Below are 14,772 nucleotides of genomic sequence, written 5' to 3'. Positions count from 1 at the left end.
AATCAGGATGGCCGGACGCGGGATTGAACCGTCGTCCTCCCGAATGCGAGTCCAGTGTCTAACCACTGCGCCACCTCGCTCGGTGGAAAGTTTGTATCCAGACAGATTTCCAGAACGAAGGTGTCCCGACAGGAAGACGTTCGAAGCAATTGATCGGCGTCTTAGGGAGCACGGAACATTCCAGCCTATGACTCGCGACTGGGGAAGAGCTAGAACGACGAGGACACCTGCAATGGACGAGGCAATTCTTCGTGCAGTTGACGATAACCCTAATGTCAGCGTCAGAGAAGTTGCTGCTGTACAAGGTAACGTTGACCACGTCACTGTATGGAGAGTGCTACGGGAGAACCAGTTGTTTCCGTACCGTGTACAGAGTGTACAGGCACTATCAGCAGCTGATTGGCCTCCACGGGTACACTTCTGCGAATGGTTCATCCAAGAATGTGTCAATCCTCATTTCAGTGCAAATGTTCTCTTTGCGGATGAGGCTTCATTCCAACGTGATCAAATTGTAAATTGTCACATGTGTGGGCTGACGAGAATCGGCACGCAATTGTGCAATCACGTCATCAACACAGATTTTCTGTGAACGTTTGGGCAGGCATTGTTGGTGATGTCTTGATTGGGCCCCATGTTCTTCCACCTACGCTAAATGGAGCACTTATCATGATTTCATACGGGATACTCTACCTGTGCTGCTAGAACATGTGGTTCATGCACGATGGAGCTCCTGCACATTTCAGTCGAAGTGTTCGAACGCTTCTCAACAACAGACTCGGTGACCGATGGATTGGTAGAGGCGGACCAATTCCATGGCCTCCATGCTCTCCTGACCTCAACCCTCTTGACTTTCATTTATGGGGGCATTCGAAAGCTCTGGTCTATGCAACCCCGGTACCAAATGCAGAGACTCTTCGTGCTCGTATTGTGGACAGCTGTGATACAATACGCCAGGCCTGCATCAGCGCATCAGGGATTCCATACGACGAAGGGTGGATGCATGTATCCTCGCTAACGGAGGACATTTTGAACATTTCCTGTAACAAAGTGTTTGAAGTCACACTGGTACGTTTTGTTGCTGTGTGTTACCATTCCATGATTAATGTGATTTGAAGAGAAGTAATAAAATGAGCTCTAACATGGAAAGTAAGCGTTTCCGGACACATGTCCACATAACATATTTTCATTCTTTGTGTGTGAGGAATGTTTCCTGAAAGTTTGGCCGTACCTTTTTGTAACACCCTGTATACGACACTGGTGACGACATGTGCGTCACATGACAGGAATATGTTGTCGACCCACCTAACAAGCAGACACGGTAGCTCAGCGTGTTCGATCAGAGGGTTAGCTGCCCTATGTAATAAAAAGGACTGAGTGACTGGATCAAAAATGAACTTCAACGGGCGTCAGGGGACGTCCGCCACGAACAATTACAACGAACTATAGCGAACAAAATGAAATTAGAGGAAAAAAAATACTTGTACACTTGGCGAATGGGTAAAAAGATTCTTCTACCTTGCCCGATTTAGGTTTTCTTGTGGATGTTTCGATGTTTGTTTAGGTGTAGCGTCCCCTTACTACGGCGCAGTTACCTCGCATCGGACGGACGGACGGACAGATAATAATTATCTGAAAATAAAAAACCAAACTTATCATTCGAGGGAAGACTTGAACCAAAGACCTCTCGTTCCGCAGCTGCTCACTCTAACCACGGGACCACGGCGCCCCTGAGCTCAGGCCGTCCTAGACGTTACCTATCTTGCGCATGGACTACTCACTTTGTATATTTTGCTTATTTTTTTCATAGTTCCACACAACTTCTTCCTGTTTTCTCGATTGATCTGTGTTCAGTTTTTCAAGGCCTCTCCACTGTGCCAACTTAAAACTAAATCTGAGGGGGGTGCGATGAGGAGGTTTCCTTGTAAGTTATGTTAAATGAAACTTTAAGATATCCAAAAGTATTAACAGCCTTAAGCTATGTAGTTTTTATTTCAAAAATCGTGTCTTTCTACTGTTGTTGGCTGGGGCCGCCTCCTGTTCCGTAGTGAAACACGCGTGCGGAACACGATTGAAAAGTGACGAGAAATAAGTTGTTCTTGATGTTTCTCATAAATTTACAGAAATAGCCGGCTTTGAAATTTTCCAGAAGACTGTATACGTATGCACGATAGAAGTATAGCGGTATCGGTAGCGTAGTAGGCAGATCAGCCACTGTAGATCGTGGTTCGCTGATTCAAGCCTCCCAGGAGTGATTTTCTTCTCGTTCAATTTGAAATACCTACATGTAGTAGTTGCAAAATGCATCATCGTTTTTAGGAATAATGCACGCGTCCTCATTTCTAATTACATATCGCACCGGAGATCCCTGTTTTCTTTTCAAATATAAATTCTTCACTATCGATATTTTGTAAAAGTCTGTTAATAAAGGCTACTTAAATTAAGAAAACATAACAATTTAATTTTTTTAAGACGAAAATGAAAAACGAAATGGTCTTTATTTGGACTGTGTAAATTGTTTTATACCACAGATGTAGACAAGTGTCGTAGAAACACGAAAAACAATCATTCTCACAGCATCGAGCACGCCATACAAATGCTGCATTTTTACATTTGCCACTGTACCATTACAATATCTACATCTACATGCATACTCCGCAATCCACCATACGGTGCGTGGCGGAGGGTACCTCGTACCACAACTAGCATCTTCTCTCCCTGTTCCACTCCCAAACAGAACGAGAGAAAAATGACTGCCTATAGGCCTCTGTACGAGCCCTAATCTCTCTTATCTCATCTTTGTGGTCTTTCCGCGAAATGTAAGTTGGCGGCAGTAAAATTCTACTGCAGTCAGCCTCAAATGCTGGTTCTCTAAATTTCCTCAGTAGCGATTCACGAACATAACGCCTCCTTTCCTCTAGAGACTCCCACCCGAGTTCCTGAAGCATTTCCGTAACACTCGCGTGATGACCAAACCTACCAGTAACAAATCTAACAGCCCGCCTCTGAATTGCATCTATGTCCTCCCTCAATCCGAACTGATAGGGATCCCGAACGCTCGAGCAGTACTCCAGAATAGGTCGTGTTAGTGTTTTTTATAAGCGGTCTCCTTTACAGCTGAACCACATCTTCCCAAAATTCTACCAATTAACCGAAGACGACTATCCGCCTTCCCCACAACTGCCATTACATGCTCGTCCCACTTCATATCGCTCTGCAATGTTACGCCCAAATGACAAACTGCCTATTGGCTTCTGTCTCGGGTTCTTCGGCCGACGTTCATCTAATGATTTTTCTGACGTTTCGCCAGCACGAGTGGCTGGCATTGTCAAAGCTTCACCCTCCATTGCCGGTGGTGAACTGGAGGCGAGCTCGCGGCCGCAGACTATATGTACCTGGCGCGCCAACGTCCGAGGGCTTCTCCGCGGTCATTTCCGGTGCGGTTCTCCTCTTGCTACCTGCGACGGTCGTTCGCTGCAGTACGGGAAGCCAGGATCCGTTTACCTTAAGGCTTTCCTCTTTCTTGTTGAAACTGTTCGCGTGTTTTTGGATTTCTACAGCTTCTCTGAACAAGCGCGTGTGATAGTGCTTCTCTACAGCCAGAACTTCCGTGTCGGCGAATTTTATTACGTGGTCGGTCTCATTCAGTGCGTGCTCTGCCACGGCCGATTTCTCCACCTGCCCCAACCTGCAATGTCGCTTATGCTCTTTGATCCTGGTGTTAATGGATCGTCCAGTCATTCCGACATAAACTTTTCCGCATGTGCAAGGTATACGGTATATTCCCGACATTGCAAGTGGGTCTCTTTTCTCCTTCGCCGATCTAAGACACTCTTTGATCTTCCTTGTCGGTTTGAAAATCGTCTTTACGCCGTGTTTGCGCAATATACGGCCGATTCTGTCCGTCACTCTGGGAATGTATGGCAGAAAGGCCGGGTGGTGGTTTGACAGTTTGTGCAGGTATCGGTCCGTGTGTGTCGGTTTTCGATACACGCTGTGTCCCAGGTTTTCGCCGTCCCTTGTGACCAGCACATCTAGAAATGGCAGTTTCCTGTCCTTTTCTACCTCCATGGTAAATGTTATGTTGGCATGGAGGCTGTTCAAGTGTCTCAGGAATTCACCGAGCTGTTGTTCACCATGGCTCCACACCACGAAAGTATCATCGACGTACCTATACCACACCTTAGGTTTGCAAGTCGCCGAGTCCAGTGCCTGTGCTTCGAATTGTTCCATGAAGAAGTTGGCCACCACTGGACTGAGAGGACTACCCATGGCGACGCCTTCCAGCTGTTCGTAGAAATCGCCATTCCACGTGAAATAGCTCGTGGTGAGACATGCATGGAAGAGCTTTTTGATGTCTTGCGGGAACATGGAACCGAAGTGCTCCAGAGCGTCGCTGAGTGGCACTTTCGTAAATAACGAAACAACATCAAAACTGACCAGGATGTCGTTTGGCGCAAGTTTCAGTTTCTTCAGCTTCTCAATGAAATGTCCTGAGTCCTTAATGTATGTGTCGGTCTTTCCCACGTGTGGCTGGAGCAGAGAGGCCAAGTGTTTCGCCAGTTTATACGTTGGTGAGCCAGGAGCGCTACCTGCACAAACTGTCAAACCACCACCCGAGCCAGAAAAGAGGCATGATTAGTACGTTCGTAACGAGAGCAGGACGAATATGTGAGCCTCAACACCTCAAAGGAGAAATGCAACACCTGGAAACTGTTCTGAGGAGCAATGGGTACTCCACAAATTACATTAGAAGTGTAACAGAGCTAAACACTCGGCGAAGTAAGGAACCAGAAAAAGAAATGTCGGGTACGGCCTTTCTGCCATACATTCCCAGAGTGACGGACAGAATCGGCCGTATATTGCGCAAACACGGCGTAAAGACGATTTTCAAACCGACAAGGAAGATCAAAGAGTGTCTTAGATCGGCGAAGGAGAAAAGAGACCCACTTGCAATGTCGGGAATATACCGTATACCTTGCACATGCGGAAAAGTTTATGTCGGAATGACTGGACGATCCATTAACACCAGGATCAAAGAGCATAAGCGACATTGCAGGTTGGGGCAGGTGGAGAAATCGGCCGTGGCAGAGCACGCACTGAATGAGACCGACCACGTAATAAAATTCGCCGACACGGAAGTTCTGGCTGTAGAGAAGCACTATCACACGCGCTTGTTCAGAGAAGCTGTAGAAATCCAAAAACACGCGAACAGTTTCAACAAGAAAGAGGAAAGCCTTAAGGTAAACGGATCCTGGCTTCCCGTACTGCAGCGAACGACCGTCGCAGGTAGCAAGAGGAGAACCGCACCGGAAATGACCGCGGAGAAGCCCTCGGACGTTGGCGCGCCAGGTACATATAGTCTGCGGCCGCGAGCTCGCCTCCAGTTCACCACCGGCAATGGAGGGTGAAGCTTTGACAATGCCAGCCACTCGTGCTGGCGAAACGTCAGAAAAATCATTAGATGAACGTCGGCCGAAGAACCCGAGACAGAAGCCAATAGGCAGTTTGTCAACAAGTGGCCACGAAAGCCTTAACAATTTTGTATTACGCCCAAATATTTAATCGACGTGACTGTGTCAAGCGCTACACTACTCATGGACTATTCAAACATTACGGGATTCTTTTTCCTATTCATCTGCATTAATTTACATTTATCTATATTTAGAGTTAACTGCCATTCTTTACACCAGTCACAAATCCTGTCCATGTCATCTTGTATCCTCCTACAGTCACTCAACAGCGACACCTTCCCGAACACCACAGCATCGTCAGCAAATGTGAACCCATCAGGAGTGATCTGGTGCCAAGTTAACGGATGTGGTCTGAGATACAACAAGACTGTGGAACTGTCAGACGTGCTGCAACTAACGCACGCAGCTTTTCATTGTCACAGCCGAACACTGGCGGGATATAGAACGGCACGTCATAAAAGAAGAGGAGAAAATACGGCGCATGGTTGGCTTCGTGGATTCTGTTGTTGATCGACTCGTTATCAAGCAGGTGACAGTTCCAAAACTGAAATGTATTTCTCGGTTTCGGATAAGGAAGGACCCAAGAGATTACCAAATTGAAGTTAATACTTCTGTGGCTACTGTATTCAACAGTATGGTGAAATCCCTGCAGTATGGAAATCCCTGCAGTATGGTTTTGCACCACACATAGCTCGCTCAGAAAAATTACCCTGTGTTTAAGTTAGGAATTTTCATCAAAAGTCTGGTCACCTAAGAAGCGCGGGGTAGTGCTGGAGATTTTTCGAACATGATTTCAGTCTCTTTGGCTGTCCAAGTTAAATGCGCCGGTAAAGCTGTTGTCCTGCGTTACCGCTCAGTCTATGTGCGTGTGACACAGCATAAATCGTATCCATATGGTCGTACTTGACTGTACTGGTCACAGCTTGGCTTCGCTCCACGTGAAACGAAATCCAATGAGATTCATGCAAACGCGGAAGAATACTCGGCGTAATGTTTACATCATGTTCATTGTTATGATGAACAAGAGTATAGACTCTGCTGTTAGCACGTGATGCTGGTATGGCGACAGATGAAGAAACAAAAAGAATAAAAACGTCAGATAAAGACATTCATCAGGAACGAAACGTACTGAAGAGAAAGATCAGAGCTGCCGAACGGCAGAGAAGTCGTGTTCCTAAGAAACAAAAAACAAAAAAATTCAACGATTTGTAAAGTAATTCCGAATTAGCAGCTGCTTTTAAAATCGAAACACTGTTGGCCGGCCGGCCGAGGTGCCCGAGCGGTTCTAGGCGCTTCAGTCCGGAACCACGCGACCGCTACGGTCGCAGGTTCGAATCCTGCCTCGGGCATGGATGTGTGTGATGTCCTCAGGTTAGTTAGGTTTAAGTAGTTCTAAGTTCTAGGGGACTGATGACCATAGATGTTAAGTCCCATAGTGCTCAGAGCCATTTGAACCATTTTTTAAACAAAGTATTTAGTTCAAAACTACTGACCAAATTAGCTACTTAGTCAGCTTCAAGTAAATGTTTACGTATGTTTGTACGTATTAAGAGATCTTACAGTGACACAAAAGGAAAAGGACATCAGAGACTACTCCAGCAGCATCCGAATTTCATGAACCATACTAAAATGCTTCATTCCGCTCTAATTGCACATTTATAGTCCAGATGCACTCTGAAGTACCTAATAGGCCTATTCAGCTTTTCTACGTGGTTTTCGTGCTACTAATTTTTTTGGTGTACCAGTACTGTGTTATCTCAGTTTTGGTTCTTTATTATGCTATAATGCCATTCGTGCCAATAAATGAAAATATGCACTTGGAATTGAACGAAGTCGAAACTAGCAAATAGATAGGAATGAAACTCTTCGTTTCAAATAAATTGACTACCTCAGCGGAAAAGATTAATGGAAGCAAATTTCTCTAGTAAACCGACACAAATAACTACATTAAAATGATTAACGGTTGACTGCTATTATCATGAAAATATTATAAAATCAGAAATTTGAAACTACTGACTTATTTCACTCTTTCACGATTATGGGGATGTATATTTATTCACTTGATGACACCCGCCCAGAGAACTCTGTTTTGTTTTCATTAAGTGTGGGAGCTATAAACGAAGAGAGAACAGCAATATCACGAATCATATACACGGGTTACGTGGAAAGTGACCCCCCACTATAACTCCTCTTGCTCTGTGCATGCGCGAATCTGGCAGCTTGGACGCGCCGGAAATTTTTTTCCTGGTAGCATCTGGCTACTTGCTGCTACTGCTCATACGGCAAACAGCCACGCTTCAGGTAGCCAGTAGCGGGAGGAAGGTACTCCTCGTACGCGAATTCAGCTCTGCGCATGCGCAACAGCCGGCTGGCAACTGCTCAAACGAACCTAATATCTCGGTTGGCGGTCGACAGTGTTGAGCAGTATGAAAAGCCTTTCGAATATGGTGAGGCTGAAGCTGCTTGTTCACCGGCGTCTCTACTTTTCAATATGGCAAGTTGCACGTGCCGCTAGTAAGGAAGTTTGAGAGGGCGTCTTGGCAAAAACTACGGCAGTCTCCAGAATGATATTTTCACTCTGCAGCGGAGTGTGCGCTGATATGAAACTTCCTGGGAGACTACAAATGTGTGCCAGACCGAGACTCGAACTCGGGACCTTTGCCTTTCGCGAGCAAGTGCTCTACCGGCTGAGCTACCCAAGCACGACTCACGCCCCGTCCACACAGCTTTACTTCCGCCAGTACCTCGCCTCCTACTCTCCAAACTTCACAGAAGCGAACCTGCAGATCTAGCACTCATGGAAGAAAGGATATTGCAGAGAGATGGCTTAGCCACAGCCTAGGGCATGTTTCCAGAATGATATTTTCACTCTGCAGCGGAGTGTGCGCTATATGAAACTTTCTGGCAGACTAGAATTGTGTGCTCAAACGGTTCAAATGGCTATGAGCACTATGGGACTTAACATCTGTGGTCATCAGTCCCCTAGAACTTAGAACTACTTAAACCTAACTAACCTAAGGACACCACACACATCCATGCCCGAGGCAGGATTCGAACCTGCGACAGCAGCAGTCGCGCGGTTCTGGACTGAGCGCCTGGAACCGCTAGACCACCGCGGCCGGCCTAGAATTGTGTGCCAGACCGAGACTCGAACTCGGGACCTTTGCCTTTCGCGGTCAAGTGCTCTACTGGCTGAGCTATCCAAGCACGACTCACGCCCCGTCCACACAGCTTTACTTCCGCCATTACTTCGTCTCCTACTTTCCAAACTTCACAGAAGCGAATCTGCAGATCTAGCACTCCTGGAAGAAAGGATATTGCAGAGAGATGGCTTAGGCCGGTATTACACTATCAAATTTCTTTGTCACATATCTTTGTCAAAATTCTTTGTCAAAGATATTTGATGGTGTAATGGGAACTTTGTCAAATGTCGTCCAATATTTGATCAAATCTAAGGCCTCGCTGTAGATTTGATCATAGAAGTCGGTTGTCTTCTGTTCACTGCAATGTGACATGTTACCACATGGAGCGCTAGCATCGCTGCAACCTTCTGTCGTCTGTAGTGTTTTTATAAACATTGCCGGTAAATACAATTGGTGTGTGCCGACAACTACAAAATTAATAGTGATGTATGAAGCTGATGTGGCGCTTTACAACGTGAGGCACCCTGAACATAAAAATGGATTACGAAGATTGGAGACCTGACCTAACCTAACCTAACCTAACCTCTCCTGTAGCAAGGAATCGGAGTGTTACAGTGAGCCTGTCTTCTGCAGATGTAGCAGTTCTTAAGTGAATATTGTGCTTTGTGATATGAGGATACACTTCACTGAGCACATACAGAAATGTATGCTCATCCATTCTTAAGTAACTGATGTACGACTTGACGTCTTCCACTGTAAGCTCACGTAACAAGTTTTGTTGAATGCTTTTATCGTGCCGTCGTAAAACCCACGGCTTCACCCAGATTGGATTAGTTTTTCGTTCCATAGATCCGTGCTGAGGAGATCCTCATGGATGTGAAACATGTCAATTTTTTTTTAAATCTGAAATAACAATACTAATAGCATGAATAAATACAATCCATCACATGTTTCTATTAAACATTTCGTCAGTGGAGTAGGAGGAGTTGGCCACTAGTAAGCCTTACAGGCTCCTTTTAAACTGATCTTTATTTGTAAATAAACTTTTTATGTTTGCTGGGAAATTATTGAAGCTGAGTGTTCCTGAGTAGTGGACACCTTTTTGAAGTAAAGTAAGTGCTTTTAAGTCCTTGTGCAGATCATTTTTGTTCCTGGTATTGTATGTATGAACTCAGTTGTTTGTTGGAAAAAGACATATATTATTTAGGACAAATTTCATTAAGGAGTAAATATACTGAGAGGCAGTGGTTAGTATACCCAGTTCTTTGAAGAGGTTTCTACATGACGTCCGTGAATTTACTTCACAAATAATACGTATTACACGCTTTTGGACTCTGAAAACTTTTGTTTGACTTGAATATTTACTCCAAAATATTATACTATATGACATTATGGAATGAAAGCAGGCAAAGTATGCAAGCTTTTTCATTTTTATGTTGCCTATGTCTGCTAACACTCGAATTGTAAATACAGATTTGTTAAGGAGTTTCTGCAATTCTGTGGTGTACTCCTCCCAACTGAATTTATTATCAAGTTGTAGTCCCAGGAATTTAAGAGTGTCAACCTCGTATGTATGGTTCCTTTTTTTCCCCCACTTCTTTTCCGCATGTGCACACAATGCAATTGCGGTACGTGGAACTGCTGCGGTTAATAACAAGTTGTTGTCAGCCGTCTTGAACTTTGACGAAAAATTTGATGACAGTGTAATACCCTTTCTAGCGCTACGTCAAAGATCTTTGTCAAATATATTTGACGGAATATTTGATCACATCTTTGATCAAATCTTTGACAAAGAAATTTGATAGTGTAATACCGGCCTTAGCCACAGCCTGGGGCATGTTACAAGAATGAGATTTTCACTCTGCAGCGGAGTGTGCGCTATATGAAACTTGCTGGCAGGTTAAAACTGTGTGCCAGACCGAGACTCGAACTCGGGACCTTTGTCTTTCGCGGCAAGTGCTCTTCCGACTGAGCTACCCAAGCACGCCTGAGTCGCTAGAGCACTTTCCCGCGTAAGGCAAAGGTCCCGAGTTCGAGTCGGCGGTCTGGCACACAGTTTTAATCTGCCAGGAAGTGTCAACGACGGCAGTGTTTCGAGAAGGAAGAGTCGGCTGGTTTCTCGGAAGGGCGTTGCGCAACGCCGAGGCCGCACCTCGCGATTTCCGCCGGCGTCCACAGAGAGTGGGTCACGTGACGACAGAGGTGCGGCGCTCTCGCGCTGTGGTGGGCAACCAGGCAGTCGCTGGCGAGGCGTGGCAGAGAGCGCAGTGCTGCGAGTACAGAGCAGGTAATTCACTGTGTGGAGCACGAAACTGTTTCACATATAACTATGATCTCTGGATGTTTTAAGACTCGATGGAGTAAAAACACTTCTCATGTCTGAATACTAGTAAGCGGTTTCACAGTGTGTTTTCTTACATTGCATTGCAAATGTTACTATCGATTGTGTGTAACAGGTGCATTCCAAGCCAAAGTTGAGTGACCTTGGCTTGTGGGATTCCTTTGAAATTACGAAGTGTGTAATCGCCGTGTCGCGGACTTGTTTAATGTTATTTGGAAAAGATGCAGATCCCGTTTTGTGGATACGGGGTGTTCAAAAAGTGTCTCCGCAGTGCCGTATGATAGCCACGCGTGCCGTATGCCGCGGTGAATATAGAGGGTGTTACAGAAAGGTATGGCCAAACTTTCAGAACACATTCCTCACACACAAATAAAGAAAAGATGTTATGTGGACATGTGTCCGCAAACGCTTAATTTCCATGTTAGAGCTCATTTTAGTTTCGTCAGTTTGTACTGTACTTCCTCAATTCACCGCCATGATTTCATACGGGATACCCTCTACCTGTGCTGCTAGAACATCTGCCTTCGCAAGTACGACACAACATGTGGTTCATGCACGATGGAGCTCCTGCACATTTCAGTCGAAGTGTTCGTACGCTTCTCAACAACAGATTCGGTGACCGATGCACTGGTAGAGGCGGGCCAATTCCATGGCCTCCACGCTCTCCTGATCTCAACCCTCTTGACTTTCATTTATGGGGGCATTTGAAAGCTCTTGTCTACGCGACCCCGGTACCAAATGTAGAGACTCTTCGTGCTCGTATTGTGGACGGCTGTGATACAATAGGCCATTCCCCAGGCCTGCATCAGGGCATCAGGGATTCCGTGCGACGGAGGGTGGATGCACGTATCCTCGCTAACGGAGGACATTTTGAACATTTCCTGTAACAAAGTGTTTGAAGTCACGCTGGTACGTTCTGTTGCTGTGTGTTTCCATTCCATGATTAATGTGATTTGAAGAGAAGTAATAAAATGAGCTCTAACATGGAAAGTAAGCGTTTCCGGACACATGTCCACATAACATATTTTCTTTCTTTGTGTGTGAGGAATGTTTCCTGAAAGTTTGGCCGTACCTTTTTGTAACACCCTGTATACCGAAATGAAACTCAGTGAAATACAAGTTATTGATTTATTTAATATTCATTTTCACTCAAAAATGTTCAAATTAAATGTTGAAAGTGTCCCCCCTGTTGTTGAATACACAATTCAATTCGTCTAATCAAGTTTCCAAACACACGCTGTAACATCTCTTCTGTAACAGGAGCAGTGAAAGTGGATACTGCAGTTTTCAATTCGTCGATGGATTTTGGACAGTTTTTATAGATAGTTGCTTTCGCTGCACCCCAGAAGAAAAAGTTAGGTGGTGTTAGGTCAGGCGCCGGCCGTGGTGGCCGAGCGGTTCTAGGCGCTTCAGTCCGGAACCGCGCGACCGCTACGGTCGCAGGTTCGAATACTGCCTCGGGCATGGATGTGTGTGATCTCCTTAGCTTAGTTAGGTTTAAGTAGTTCTACGTTCTAGGGGACTGATGAAATTAGAAGTTAAGTCCCATAGTGCTCAGAGCTATTTGAACCATTTTTTTTGTTAGGTCAGGCGATCGTGGAGGCCAAAGTCCGTGTGAAATTATGCGATCACCAAAAACATCAGCAAGCAGTGACATTGAAACGCGAGCTGCATGCGCCGTTGCACCATCTTGTTGAAAATAACCGTTCACTATTTGACTTAACACAAGTTCTCCTATGAATGTGTACAAATGGCTCTAAGCACTATCGGACTTAACTTCTGAGGTCATTAGTCCCCTAGGCGTAGAAACTACTTAAACCTACTTAACCTCATGACATCCCACACGTCCATGCCCGTGGCAGGATTCGAACCTGCGACCGTAGCAGGCGCGCGGTTCCGGACTGAAGCGCCTAGAACCGCTCGGCCACAACGGCCGGCTATGAATGGTTACAGAATATCACTGCAGTATCGTTGTGCGTTTATTGTTTCGTTGAAAAATATGGGACCCACAATCTGACGTCTAGAAATTGCAATCCAAACTCCTATTTCACAGAATGATGTGCTTCCTCATGAATACACAATGGATTTGCACTATTCCACAAACCAGAATTTTGCGAGTTCATGTACCCGGATAAATGAAACCACGCCTCATCACTGAAAAATGCTTCATTAAGAATACCCCTTCCAATTTGTTGAACGAAATTTTGGAACCATTGACAATAATGCAGCCTCTTGCCATGATCAGTATTTTTCAGTTCTCGCACGACTGTCGCTTTGTATGGGAAAAGTTCTAATTTTTTCCTTACAGCTGTGTGGGCCGTTCCGACACTAACATCGATTTTCTGGGCGAGTTTTCTTACTGACTTGTTCGGACTCATGGACATTTTATCGCAAATACCGAGCAGTTTATCCTCAGACAAAACGCTAGGACGACCACTTCCCGGTGCATCTGTCACTGAACCCGTACTTCGAAATTTGTTAATCAAATGTCGCACGGTATCGCGATGTGGGAGTGTTGTCTCCGACAAAACTGAATTAAGTGTTTGACGAACTGAAACTGTGTATGTACCGCCGCTTTGAACACTTGTTCGACCGAAAACACACGTTCTTCAATGGTTAGCATTTTAACAGTGACAAAAACTAAACAAACGAACAAGAGAACTAAACTTGAACGCTCACGTCAACACGTAACGACACACACCAACGATACTACTGACGCTGGCTGAGATAAACGGAACAGTGGAATGTTGGGAGAGTCCACTTGAAGGGAAGTAACCCAGGCAGGCCAACAATCATACGGCACGCGCGGCTAACAATCATACGGCACTGCGGAGAGACTTTTTGAACACCCCATACATTCGATTCACTAATTATCGGTAAAGCCGACCAATTTTTTTTTCCAGTTTCCAGTTTTTACATTGCTGTAGGCCATTTTGAGTAATTATTTGAAAATACAGGATGTATCAAAAAGAATCATCAGATATAAGAAAAAATGTTTGGCATAAGTGCGTGAGCAACGTACAGTTAGGAAGAGTAAACTCTCGAGTTTTACACGGTTCCGGCTAGGTAGCAGCAGTGTGTGCCCACTTCAGTTCTGGTAAAAATGGCGTCGGGACAACAGAAACCGTTTCGTATTCTACGTTTTGCGCAGTGTGGATAAGTGATAACTGTTAAGCACGAGTTTCGCACTAGGTATGGTGTGGATCCTCCAACAGCACAGAGCATTAGGCTCGATTCACACGGTGGGCAACGTCACGTCAACGTCAGTTTGCCTGCCGGCCGGTATACTTCGAAAGAATAGTTTGACGTTGACGGTGGGGGCCACGTGGTTGGCGAACTGCTTACGATTGGCTGTTACTTTTCTCTCTGTTCTGCGGCTGCTCGCATGGCACGAGTTTGATTCTGCTAGCAGTGTTCTCCATATCGAAAATATCTACTGAGTTTTTAGTTATAAAATGTTTTTATATAAACATGAACGACGAGAAGTTAATCGAACTTGTTCGCCAAAATGTGAAGTTGTATGATATGAGCTGAAAAAAATAAAAAAAAATTAAAAAAATAAAAACAGCAACACATTGTTTAAAGAAGAAATATGGAAGAAAATTGGACTGGTTATCGGTCGCCCAGGTAAATAACTGTATGAATATTGTAGGCCTACTGCAGATTATTTTGTATGTAATGTATTTAGATGTATAACATCGCACGTGCATCTATTTATGTATGCATGTACTCACGATTAGGAGGTGAAAACGCTTAGCAGAGGTTAGAGCCTTCCTGCTTTCCAATTTCACAATTATTCGCGAGTCGTGAAAGTTTA

General features: G+C 45.0%; 1 protein-coding gene across 1 annotated transcript in view; it reads left to right on the top strand.

Annotated features, from left to right (window-relative positions):
• The first annotated feature begins 10,869 nt into the window (after positions 1–10,869).
• The window catches only part of LOC126227759 (poly [ADP-ribose] polymerase tankyrase-1-like), a 62,705-nt gene continuing 58,802 nt past the window's right edge, over positions 10,870–14,772 (top strand). Inside the window, exon 1 of the mRNA XM_049942245.1 lies at positions 10,870–10,901. The gene's annotated coding sequence lies outside the window, so the exon portion shown is untranslated. The remainder of the gene's footprint in view (positions 10,902–14,772) is intronic.

This window comes from Schistocerca nitens, unplaced genomic scaffold (assembly GCF_023898315.1).
Source record: "Schistocerca nitens isolate TAMUIC-IGC-003100 unplaced genomic scaffold, iqSchNite1.1 HiC_scaffold_340, whole genome shotgun sequence".
Taxonomy (NCBI): domain Eukaryota; kingdom Metazoa; phylum Arthropoda; class Insecta; order Orthoptera; family Acrididae; genus Schistocerca; species Schistocerca nitens.
The sequence above is the reverse complement of the archived record's forward strand: the minus strand, read 5'-3'. Positions and strand labels throughout refer to the sequence as shown.